Genomic DNA, 13,851 nt, shown 5'->3' on the forward strand with positions numbered 1-13,851 from the left:
GAATATATATATATACTTTATGTATCCAAAACACTTGGCAATAAAACAAAATTATAAGCAAGGGTATAATTAAAAATATAATTGACAATAAAACTCAAAATCCCTCTAAGTATGTGATTATTTTTATAAAATGTTTTGTGACTTATCTACGTTAATCCTCAGCAAACATTACCTTAGTTCCTTAGCTATACATTTGTTTTGCTTTTATTTTTATTATTTTTCTTTTTGACATTTACCATCATGTACTTAGTATTATGTTAAAATGCTAATTACACAACCAATTACAACATTTACACATAATACATACAAACGAGTATATATTGTATGTATGTAAAAATGTATGAGATTATATTATTACTATACGAGTGTTAAATTGTTGCATTAATTGTTTTTGTTGTATTTTATGGTTAAAAATTTAGCACTAATTTAGTCAAGCTTTAGCCTCCTCCTCACAAAAGAAAACAAAACACAAGAATGAAAACAAAACAAAAAATAATAATAAAATCCAAAAACCCACAGTGGCCCTAAGTGTGCTAAATGTTTAAAGATTGTTGTGACTTGTGTAAATTGAATTAACGCACTTTGCCAACATTTAGCAGACATAAAGACGTCATCTACTACATACATATGTACATACATACAATGAAAAATACTACGACAACGAGTATACAACAACTATTCATGTACTACATATTCACACTCTCTAGTATGTTGATATTTTGGTCTAAATGAAATAATAAGCAAAATTAAAAAAAAAAAGAAATACACATTGTAAACACTGAAAAAAAAAAAACAAAAAATAATGTTTTTTATATGGTCACAAACAAAAACAACAACAAATGCAAACAAAACATACACCCACTTGGCCAAGTCACCATGGCCAGACTGCTATACAATTCATGTTCTTATTCATTTTGTATTTTAAATCTGAACTCATTCACTCAATGGGTTTGTTTTTTGTATAAAATTCTATAATGCAACGTTTCGTTGCAATAGGATAGTGATAGTACTGTTAGCCAAAATAGTTTACGGACATTTAAATTAACATTTAAACTTTCAAATTCTGATATTACAAGATTTTCTTTAAAAAGGGGAAAATTTTAAAAAAGCACAAAATTTTTTCTACTTAAAATTCCTTTACAAATTTTAATTATTTAACCCACATTATAGTTGCCATGGTATAACAGCTCGAAAGTATGCAACGTATTGTTTACTATTATATGATTTTATCCCTTCATTCTATTGCACTGTAGGTCAGATTCATTAAGTTTTGAGAAATTTGTACGAATAATAAGGTTCTATGCATAACACTTAGACTTTTCTGTATTTAAAAAATTGTTTGCCTTCTTGGTCTTAGAATCCATATATATTTAGCCGCTGATATATATGCATAATTGTTTATAAACTTTTGGGTCAGATCGGTTCAAATGTTAACAATTGTAGTATATATTGGATAGGAAAAAAACTAACACGAAGTAATTAGTTTTGTTCATGTTCAATACTATCTATCTATCTATCTATCTATCTATCTATCTATCTATCTATCTATCTATCTATCTATCTATCTATCTATCTATCTATCTATCTATCTATCTATCTACCTATCTACCTATCTATCTATCTATCTATCTATCTATCTATCTATCTATCTATCTATATGTGTTTGTATATAATTTCTTTTTGTTCATTTTACAGACATATAAATGTTATTTATAGATAAAATATTTTCGTATATTGAAATTATCTGTTTGTCTTTCTATTATTGGAACAAGTATTTGGTAACTCAGTATAAAAAACAGAAATGTTTTTATGTTTACTTAGAAGAATTTAAAGCTGATTTTGAAACATGTATTTGAAGCTAATATAATAAAATATTTACACAATTGCCATCATTAAACCAACATACTAATCTTACTACATACATTTACACGTGACGGGGAGTTGTCACTATTCTGAAATTGTCAAAAATAAGTACAACTAAAGTAGTAAGAATGAAGAAATCTATAATTAATCAAAAACATTTTTTAACGCAATTAATATGTAATTACCTCTAGATGTTTGGTCACTGCCATACAATTTTTTTCTAAATTGGGTATTTTCATATATTAACAAAATATTCTAATTAAATCTTACAACATTCAATTCACAACTTCTTATATATATTAATCATTGATTAAAATTTATTACTAATATTATTGGCAAAAATCTTTTTTATGTTTTATTTACTTAGAACAAGTAAAAACAACAACATCAACAATAATAATAATAAAATAAAAACTAAGTCATATAAAACAGATGGTCATTACGGACAAGAATCACAAACAGAGGAGTCACCAAAATAAAATAAAAAAAAATCATGTGGTTTCAATTACCAACCAAATTTGTGGCTCGTCTTCACACTATACTGCACAATTTGGGTCAACGGTTTTGGCTATATTTCATTTAAAGTATTTTTTTTTTGTTTTTGGCAAAATGTAGCTGTGTCATCAACAAAATGCCAACTAAAGAACAAGAAAAAACATTATGGTGGAATGGAGTTACCATCAGAACCATGATTGACCATTTAAATTGAGTTACTAAAAAAATAACAGTAAACGACTTAATAAGATTTACTGTTAGAATGTCACAATTAAAAAAAATTAGTTTGAATGTTTAACAATTATCCCGAATTTATTAAAAAGAAACAAAATATGATAAGATAGATAGATCGATAGATAGATAGATAGATAGATAGATAGATAGATAGATAGATAGATAGATAGATAGATAGATAGATAGATAGATAGATAGATAGATAGATAGATAGATAGATAGATAGATAGATAGATAGATAGATAGATAGATAGGTAGATAGATAGGTAGATAGATAGATAGATAGATAGATAGATAGATAGATAGATAGATAGATAGATAGATAGATAGATAGATAGATAGATAGATAGATAGATAGATAGACAGACAGACAGACAGATAGATAGATCGATCGATCGATAGATCGATAGATACAGTATTGTTCGAAACCTAAGCAACTTTTTTTGGCATTGTATACAAAGTGCTATATTTTCTATTTTAATAGATTTATTCAAAATTATATAATTGATAATAAAAACATTATGTGTCTACATTATAATAACAATAACAAAAGTTTAATTCCATTTTGCTGTGAGTTACAAGAAAATAATAACTGAATTAACTCCATAAATAGCTGTTCGAAATTTAAGCAACTTTTTGACTTAAATAATTTAAATATTCGAAAAATCACTTATTTACTTGTACGTAGAAAATTTACAAAAAGATAAGGAATAAAATAGCAACAAAATTTTAAATTTAATAAAAACAGAATATGTTAAATTCTTGTTTACTTTACATAACATATATTGCGCCGTTAAAAATTTTGCATTTTCAAATTGTTGTTGTTTCTTTGCATTTGATGCCCGACTACTGGTAAAATCTGGAGTAAATGTATAAAGTGATTTTAACTACGCATAATTATTTAGACAAATAAAATAAAATGAAAAAGAAGACTGGAAAAATGATAATAAACAATTTTTTATATAAAAGGTTTCTTTTTTTTAAAGAAGATAAGAAATATTTTCAGGTATAGTTTTTTTTTCTTTTTTATTTCCCATAATAAACATTTTTGTCAAGTGATTGATAGAGGGAGGAGGTTAATGAAGTTTAATTATCTTCATTAAATTTAATAATTTGTTTATCAGTTTAATGTTTATTTTTTAACAATTATAAAACTGAATCATTTTTTGATATGCTATAAAGTTTGAAAATTATATGTCTCGAGAATTTAAGTAAGTAAATGAACAGTAAACAAATGAATTACTTTTCAATATTAGAACCGTACCTCGATATCTACGTTTTATTGAAATATTTCAAACATAAACACCTAAAATTGTTTCAAAACACGTACATACATGCTGATCATCTAAATAATCTTTAAAAACTTTGATTTGATTTCACTTTCTAGTTTCAGAGTTCATCGATTATTGCACTAATAACAAAATTGCTAATAGAAAACATACATATATTTAAAAGAAAAGAAATACATAAACAAATTGCCCCCTCTCTCTTGAGTAGAAAAAGAACTTCATAAAAAAAGATCTGACATACTCTAACTCTTCCACACTTGGACTATGATTATACACACAAACATATAACTCTGTATCTGTGTAATGATATCTCAATATTGTTCATTTATGATTAGTGTTTTTACTATATACTTTTTAATGAGAGAGAGAGAGAGAGTGAGAGTCAGCAAAAGGCAGTCACATCATGTAAGTACTTTGTAGCAGGCATGGAAACCTGAATTATATGAGTTTTAATAACTAGAATATAGAATGGACTACAAACTAGACTATAGATTAAACTATAGACTAGATTATAGATTAGACTATAGACTAGACTATAAACTAGACTATAGACTAGACTATAGACTAGACTATAGACTAGGCTATAGACTAGACTATAGACTAGACTATAGACTAGACTATAGACTAGACTATAGACTAGACTATAGACTAGACTATAGACTAGACTATAGACTAGACTATAGACTAGACTATAGACTAGACTATAGACTAGACTATAGACTAGACTATAGACTAGACTATAGACTAGACTATAGACTAGACTATAGACTAGACTATAGACTAGACTATAGACTAGACTATAGACTAGACTATAGACTAGACTATAGACTAGACTATAGACTAGACTATAGACTAGACTATAGACTAGACTATAGACTAGACTATAGACTAGACTATAGACTAGACTATAGACTAGACTATAGACTAGACTATAGACTAGACTATAGACTAGACTATAGACTAGACTATAGACTAGACTATAGACTAGACTATAGACTAGACTATAGACTAGACTATAGACTAGACTATAGACTAGACTATAGACTAGACTATAGACTAGACTATAGACTAGACTATAGACTAGACTATAGACTAGACTATAGACTAGACTATAGACTAGACTATAGACTAGACTATAGACTAGACTATAGACTAGACTATAGACTAGACTATAGACTAGACTATAGACTAGACTATAGACTAGACTATAGACTAGACTATAGACTAGACTATAGACTAGACTATAGACTAGACTATAGACTAGACTATAGACTAGACTATAGACTAGACTATAGACTAGACTATAGACTAGACTATAGACTAGACTATAGACTAGACTATAGACTAGACTATAGACTAGACTATAGACTAGACTATAGACTAGACTATAGACTAGACTATAGACTAGACTATAGACTAGACTATAGACTAGACTATAGACTAGACTATAGACTAGACTATAGACTAGACTATAGACTAGACTATAGACTAGACTATAGACTAGACTATAGACTAGACTATAGACTAGACTATAGACTAGACTATAGACTAGACTATAGACTAGACTATAGACTAGACTATAGACTAGACTATAGACTAGACTATAGACTAGACTATAGACTAGACTATAGACTAGACTATAGACTAGACTATAGACTAGACTATAGACTAGACTATAGACTAGACTATAGACTAGACTATAGACTAGACTATAGACTAGACTATAGACTAGACTATAGACTAGACTATAGACTAGACTATAGACTAGACTATAGACTAGACTATAGACTAGACTATAGACTAGACTATAGACTAGACTATAGACTAGACTATAGACTAGACTATAGACTAGACTATAGACTAGACTATAGACTAGACTATAGACTAGACTATAGACTAGACTATAGACTAGACTATAGACTAGACTATAGACTAGACTATAGACTAGACTATAGACTAGACTATAGACTAGACTATAGACTAGACTATAGACTAGACTATAGACTAGACTATAGACTAGACTATAGACTAGACTATAGACTAGACTATACTATAGACTAGACTATAGACTAGACTATAGACTAGACTATAGACTAGACTATAGACTAGACTATAGACTAGACTATAGACTAACTAAACTATAGACTAGACTATAGACTAAACTATAGACTAGACTATAGACTAGACTATAGACTATAGACTAGACTATAGAAATAGACTATAGACTAGACTATAGACTAGACTATAGACTAGACTATAGACTAGACTATAGACTAGACTATAGACTAGACTATAGACTAGACTATAGACTAGACTATAGACTAGACTATAGACTAGAATATAGACTAGACTATAGACTAGACTATAGACTAGACTATAGACTAGACTATAGACTAGACTATAGACTAGACTATAGATTAGACTATAGACTAGACTATAGACTAGACTATAGACTAGACTATAGACTAGACTATAGACTAGACTATAGACTAGACTATAGACTAGACTATAGACTAGACTATAGACTAGACTATAGACTAGACTATAGACTAGACTATAGACTAGACTATAGACTAGACTATAGACTAGACTATAGACTAGACTATAGACTAGATTATAGACTAGACTATAGACTAGACTATAGACTAGACTATAGACTAGGACTATAGACTACACTATAGACTAGACTTTAGATTAGACTATAGACTAGACTATAGACTAGACTTTAGACTAGACTATAGACTAGACTATAGACTAGACTATAGACTAGACTATAGACTAGACTATAGACTAGACTATAGACTAGACTATAGGCAAGACTATAGACTAGACTAAACTATAGACAAGTCTAAATACTAAACTATATTCTGGACTATAGTTAGACTTTAGACTATAGCCTTGACTATAGAATAGAACTTAGATTGGAGTTAGACTAGACTATGAACTAAACTAAAGACTAGATTACAGAATAGAATATAGACTAGACTATAGACTAGACTATGACCTAGACTATAGACTAGACTGTAGACTAGAATATAGACTAGACTAGATATAGACTAGACTATAGCCTAGACTATAGACGAGACTATAGACTAGACTATAGATTAGACTATAGACTAGACTATAGACTAGACTATAGACTAGACTATAGACTAGACTATAGACTAGACTATAGACTAGACTATAGACTAGACTATAGACTAGACTATAGACTAGACTATAGACTAGACTATAGACTTGACTATAGACTAGACTATAGACTAGACTATAGACTAGACTATAGACTAGACTATAGACTAGACTATAGACTAGACTATAGACTAGACTATAGACTAGACTATAGACTAGACTATAGACTAGACTATAGACTAGACTATAGACTAGACTATAGACTAGACTATAGACTAGACTATAGACTAGACTATAGACTAGCCTATAGACTAGACTATAAACCAGACTATAGACTGGACTATAGACTGGACTATAGACTAGACTATAGACTAGACTTTAGATCAGACTATAGACTAGACTTTAGACTAGACTTTAGACTAGACTTTAGACTAGACTATAGACTAGACTATAGACTAGACTATAGACTAGACTATAGACTAGACTATAGACTGGACTATAGATAAGACTAGACTATAGACTAGACTATAGACTAGTCTATAGCCTAGTCTATAGTCTAGTCTATAGTCTAGTCTATAGTCTAGTCTATAGTCTAGTCTATAGTCTAGTCTATAGTCTAGTCTATAGTCTAGTCTATAGTCTAGTCTATAGTCTAGTCTATAGTCTAGTCTATAGTCTAGTCTATAGTCTAGTCTATAGTCTAGTCTATAGTCTAGTCTATAGTCTAGTCTATAGTCTAGTCTATAGTCTAGTCTATAGTCTAGTCTATAGTCTAGTCTATAGTCTAGTCTATAGTCTAATCTATAGTCTAGTCTATAGTCTAGTCTATAGTCTAGTCTATAGTCTAGTCTATAGTCTAATCTATAGTCTAGCCTATAGTCTAGTCTATAGTCTAGTCTATAGTCTAATCTATAGTCTAGTCTATAGTCTAGTCTATAGTCTAGTCTATAGTCTAGTCTATAGTCTAGTCTATAGTCTAGTCTATAGTCTAATCTATAGTCTAGTCTATAGTCTAATCTATAGTCTAGTCTATAGTCAAGTCTATAGTCTAGTCTATAGTCTAGTCTATAGTCTAATCTATAGTCTAGTCTATAGTCTGGTCTATAGTCTAGTCTATAGTCTAGTCTTTATTATAATCTATAGTCTTGTCTATATTCTAGTCTATAGTCTAGAGTCTTATCAATAGTCTAGTCTATAGTCAAGTCTATAGACTTTTTGACTAGACTTTTAGACTAGACTTAATACTACACTTTAGATCAGACTACTGACTAGACTATCCATAGACTGTATACTATATTATAAGCTAGTCTATAGACCACGCTACAAACTAGTCTATTGACAACTATTTATCAAAATTTTATATCTTAGAAAAATGTAGAAAAATTGTTCAGGTACCAGAGTATTTTTCGATATCGAATAATACGAAAGTACTGAATTTTCCATGCCTGCTCTGTAGGTACATGTGGCTGAGTATATGTTTGTATCTGTGTCTCTACAATTATCATATGTATTAATATGTAGTGGTGGTGATTTGGTGGGGTATTTGATGTTAACCAAACTTTTGAATACTTTAGTCATTCATCGGTTTCTCTAATAAACGGCTGTGTGTGTTTTCTTAACGCTGCCTGCTGCCGTCTGTCTGTTGCGCCTTAAATTTTAGTTTGTTTTATTTGATTTTAATATTGTACTATTTTTTTCTGTTGTCGTCGTGTTTTTTCTTTAATTAATTTCTTGCTTCAGTCGTCATCATATTATAACAGCTGTTTAATAAAAGACAAAATCATTAAAAAAATAAGAAATTGAAAAAAAAGCATTTTCAACATTTAAATTTATGTGATATTGACAACCAAAAACAACAACGTCAAAAAGCAACAACTCTACTTTCCTCGCGATTACGATTAATTTTTTTTATTATTGTTGTTGTTGTTATAATATTTATTTTTACTACGGTTAAGCTTTCACGTTTTAATATCTAACAAATTCGTCGAGTATATCAGAAACACGCCCGTTTGTTGTTACAAAACGTTATTATTGTAGAAAAAAAAATACGTTTTACAAAACATACTACTACTACGTATTCCATACCACAACAACAACAGCAACAACTGCTGATATACGTACAATAACAACATTCATTGTATTGTTGTTGTTATTTTCTGTTCCACATTGTGCATTACATTATTGCTTACGATCATTGAAAAATAAAAGAAGTGAAATAAAAAAAAAGAAAAAAAATAAAGAAAAAAAACAACAAATAATAAAAAAAGACAAACAAACAAAAACAACGTACTTATTTACTACATACCTACAACTTGTATTTACATTTGGTTTACGCTTGTATATACATTATATGTGTTTGTGAGTGAATATGTAACCATCACGTACATAGAAAAAAAGAGGTACGTTACACACTTCAATTACATACGAAGAAACAAACAAAAATAGATACAAACATACATACATTGATACTCTTGCAACAATAATAGTAGCAATAGTAGTTGGTAACGTGTTTGCTTTTCCCCTTCCTGATTTTGATTTTGGAATAAGTGCGTATGTACAGTGGGTCTAACAGTAATGTGAATGATATTTACTATTGTCAGAAATCCTAAAATGTATAATTAGTTTGGTTGGTCCAGTTTTGCTGGACTCTTGTCCAAGTCTAAACAACTTGTTATAATGTCCCTTAACAAAATATGTCTATAATATATTACTTTCGAATAATCGTAAAGTCGACTTTTCGTTTCAACTATAGAACCCTAATCATCATGGCAACATGCCCGCGGTCGGATTAGTTCTTGAAGTAGAATAAAACAATCATTGCCTAAGATATCAAAGATCTTATTTGAAATGAACCTCTACACTCTCATGCATGAAATATTGAATGAGCAGTGAATTTTCAAGATGATAAAAATCTTAAAAATTTACCGTATTATGATGACTTAGAGCGTGTGACATGAAATGCTTCCGAACTTTAGTCACATTTTATATCGGGTAATTCGGACCATAATAATTATGATATAGAAACCACATAGTTAGTGCTCATTGTTGCGTATGAAGTATTAAGTCCGATTTAAAATCAACAATGACGTTTCCAATTACAAAAAGAGACAATTTTAGCGATTTCCAATAACAACAATCTTCAGCGCGTACTTTGCCTTCTAGTGACTCTAGTTTGGGTTTAAAATGTCCAATTTTTATAGTTTTTGACCAATATTTATCTTCTTTAAATGTTCTGGGTATTGTTGTAGTTTGGGTTTAAAATGTCAAATTTTTATATATTTTTCGCCAATATTTTAATTTTCTTCATGATCTTTTCATATTATAATGTTTCTGGGAATGCTTAACCGTTTACGGATGACTTGCAGTGTCAAGTCTCGAAACATGTTGAAATTCCTATTTCATTATTTGGGACATATAATCTTGATTTTAGACAGGTCGATATACGCACATTGCTATCTTATGAACGTTTTAACATTCTAAATCCCATTCAGCGTTTAAAACCAAAATCTTTACCTTGAACAGGTTCCAATTCCGACACAAGTCGTCATATTAAAGGCCGTAGGCAATGGTGATATAGTGTTGCTTTGATGTTAACGGGTTGGGTGATTGCGACGAGAAGTATTGAACCTCGAGAGGTTTACAGTCTTTCCGTATAAAAACAACAATAGAATTTCGGCCGTGTTAATCTGTTAGATTTCATACATGTGCGGGCCAACATTCTTCCAGTTAATGTTTATCGGAAAGATTTAGCAGTCATAAGAAATGTTTTTGTTTTATCTAGTGTGCTTTTAACTCTACCTAGTCGGTCTTAAATGGTCCCGCTTTTGAACTTTATGTTTTGTCCAAATACTCCAATGATCATCTAACGAAGAAACTCGGCTTACTCATTGTAAAGTCAATGTTTAAGAAGGTCAAAGTTACGGTACGCTTCGAAAATTCGATTACCAACTTCAACATTATATAGCTGACATCGTAAACTTTTGTGGTTCTTAACTTTAGGTGGGCTTTCAAATTCCATTATCACCTTTTAGTTTACGAATGTTTGCATAGATAACGGCACTGGCTAAATTTTTACTGGACGTAGTTGACTCAGAATGGTCAAGTTCTTTACTATTTATGTTTGATGTTTTCGATTTTTACTCAGAAGTATCATTGCTTCACTTGATCATGTGAAGTTACTTTAACTGTTCAAGTTAGATGTTTTCGATTTTGTTTACCAAACATTTGAGAGTTGATTCAGAAGGATTCCTGCATCTGTTGTCTGATCTAAAGTTTTATGCTTGTCTAAGCTTGAAGTTGAAGTATTTGATAGTTCAAGTTCCTGAGCATGATCAATGAATCTCTTGATCATGTTACTTTAAAGTTCTTAACTGTTCAAGTTCGATCTTTTCGATTTTGTTTACCAAACATTTAAGAGTTGATTCAGAAGGGTTCCTGCATCTGTTGTCTGATTTAAAGTTTTATGCTTGCTCAAGCATGAAGTTGTAGTAATTGACAGTTCAAGTTTCTGAGCATGATCAATGAAACTATTGATCAAGTTACTTTGAAGTTCTTAACTGTTCAAGTTCGATCTTTTCGATTTTGTTTACCAAACATTTGAGAGTTGATTCAGAAGGGTTCCTGCATCTGTTGTCTGATCTAAAATTTTATGCTTGTCTAAGCTTGAAGTTGAAGTATTTGATAGTTCAAGTTCCTGAGCATGATCAATAATCTCTTGATCATGTTACTTTAAAGTTCTTAACTGTTCAAGTTCGATCTTTTCGATTTTGTTTACCAAACATTTAAGAGTTGATTCAGAAGGGTTCCTGTATCTGTTGTCTGATTTAAAGTTTCATGCTTGCTCAAGCATGAAGTTGTAGTAATTGACAGTTCAAGTTCCGGAGCATGATCAATGAATCTATTGATCAAGTTTCTTTGAAGTTCTTAACTGTTCAAGTTCGATCTTTTCGATTTTGTTTACCAAACATTTGAGAGTTGATTCAGAAGGGTTCCTGCATCTGTTGTCTGATCTAAAGTTTTATGCTTGCCTAAGCTTGAAGTTGAAGTATTTGATAGTTCAAGTTCCTGAGCATGATCAATGAATCTCTTGATCAAGTTACTTTGTAGTTCTTAACTGTTCAAGTTCGATCTTTTTGATTTTCTTTTCCAAACATTTGGGAGTTGATTCAGAAGGTTCCCTGCATCTGTTGTCTAGTGCTAGCCCAAGCTACGTTGAAGTATTTCATCGTTCAAGTTCCTGAGCAGAAGAATGAATCGTCTGTCTAAAATTCTCAAACACACTTGATAATTGTTGATCGAAAGAAGATCTCGATTTGTGCATCAAACTTTAGAACGTTAACTTTAAAGAGTAAATATCTGTTGTAAGCTATCGCTTCGTTAAGTACGAGTTAATATTTTCGCGGTTTTCCAAATTGTGATAAAATTTTGTCAGTCCCACTGTTCTATATTTGTTTGTATGAGTATGTATGCGTTATGTGTATTACAAGTTTTCCACAAACAACAAGAAAAAATACAAAAATAAAAAAATAATCATTTATTTTCTTAATTTTGCTTTTTTCTAAAGAGAAATTTTTATTTTTATAATTTTTCACAAAAAAAAAGAAAACAAGAAAAAGAGAGTAAAACGAGCAAAATGAAATGAAAAATGAAAGTGTTGAAATTATGATAAATTAATGAGATAAAACGTAAAATAAAAGTTATGAATTTATGAAATTTTTAAATTGGATTAATCATCATCTTCTTCATCATTAGCATCTTTAACAAGATTTCAAAAACACTGAAACTAAATTATCTAAATCAAGTGTTTCGGACTTAAAAAACATTTTTATTGAACAACATCAAGATGTTCAATAAAATGTGTTGAAACAAAAACCTTTTAGCAACAGGTAAATTTTAAATTAAGATCAAAATTATATATATCTCTGGTATTACTAAAATGTCAAAATGCAATTTTACATCAATATAATTGTCAATTCTGACTCAAACATATGACATTCATATGTTTGAGTCGTTATATTATGATTCCAATTGATTACGACAAGAATAGTCGTAATCAATTGACAACTCTTCTTAACGTATCTGACTTTTCAAAGCAAATATTTTCATATTCAAAAAGAAAATCTTTACACATTCATGAGGTAGAAATAATGCAAAACAATTGATGTCGGTTGTTATAAACAAATTTTCGTCTATATTATTGTTTTAATATTTGCATTCATCCAACACTTTGCCAGAGCAAATATTATTTCATGTTTTTTTTAGTTTTTTTTTATAATTTTACAAATTTATTGAATTTCGTTTTTTTACATTTGAATGATGCTTTTCCGCTGAGGTGCCTCGCTCCTTTTGCGTTTGCCATTTAAAGTTTTTCTTTTCTTCTTATTTCTCGCTTGAGCTATCAAATGGCAAAAGTTTTTTACTTAATATAATTTTTTTATTCATATTTTATATTTTTTCTTTTATTAAATCCATAAAAAATAAAAAAATTTTACAAATGCAAAAATAAACAAGAGAAACAAATTTGTGGTTCAAAATTTATTCACTTTAAATTTCTTTGATAGGATTACATGGCAAACGAATTGAAATTTATGTTTGCAGATCTTTTATATTAAATAAAAAACGATGGGGGTGTTTGAACTAAAAGTAAAGTTTTTACTTGAAAAGTTGTTAAAATAAAAATAATAATTTTATTGCAAGGTTTAAAGAAAATTTGTTGAAAATTGCATGAAAGGAAAGAACTGAACTAGAACTGAACTAGAACTGAACTAGAACTGAACTAGAACTGAACTAGAACTGAACTAGAACTGAACTAGAATTGAACTAGAACTGAACTAAAACTGAA

The 13,851-nt window shown here is 29.6% G+C and overlaps 1 protein-coding gene across 12 annotated transcripts in view; it reads left to right on the plus strand.

Moving 5' to 3' along the window:
- LOC111683365 (PAN2-PAN3 deadenylation complex subunit PAN3) overlaps positions 1–13,851 on the plus strand; it is a 45,441-nt gene that overhangs the window by 15,094 nt on the left and 16,496 nt on the right. For 3 of the 12 annotated variants that reach the window (XM_046951161.1, XM_046951167.1, XM_046951168.1), the window contains exons 1-2: positions 8,596–9,409; positions 12,612–12,895. The exons of 7 other annotated variants lie outside the window; for them this stretch is intronic. The gene's annotated coding sequence lies outside the window, so the exon portion shown is untranslated. Of the gene's footprint in view, positions 1–8,595; positions 9,410–12,573; positions 12,896–13,851 lie in introns of those variants that run through there. 2 more of the 12 variants (XM_046951162.1, XM_046951169.1) reach the window with 2 other exon arrangements.

This window comes from Lucilia cuprina, chromosome 5, assembly GCF_022045245.1.
Source record: "Lucilia cuprina isolate Lc7/37 chromosome 5, ASM2204524v1, whole genome shotgun sequence".
NCBI lineage: Eukaryota > Metazoa > Arthropoda > Insecta > Diptera > Calliphoridae > Lucilia > Lucilia cuprina.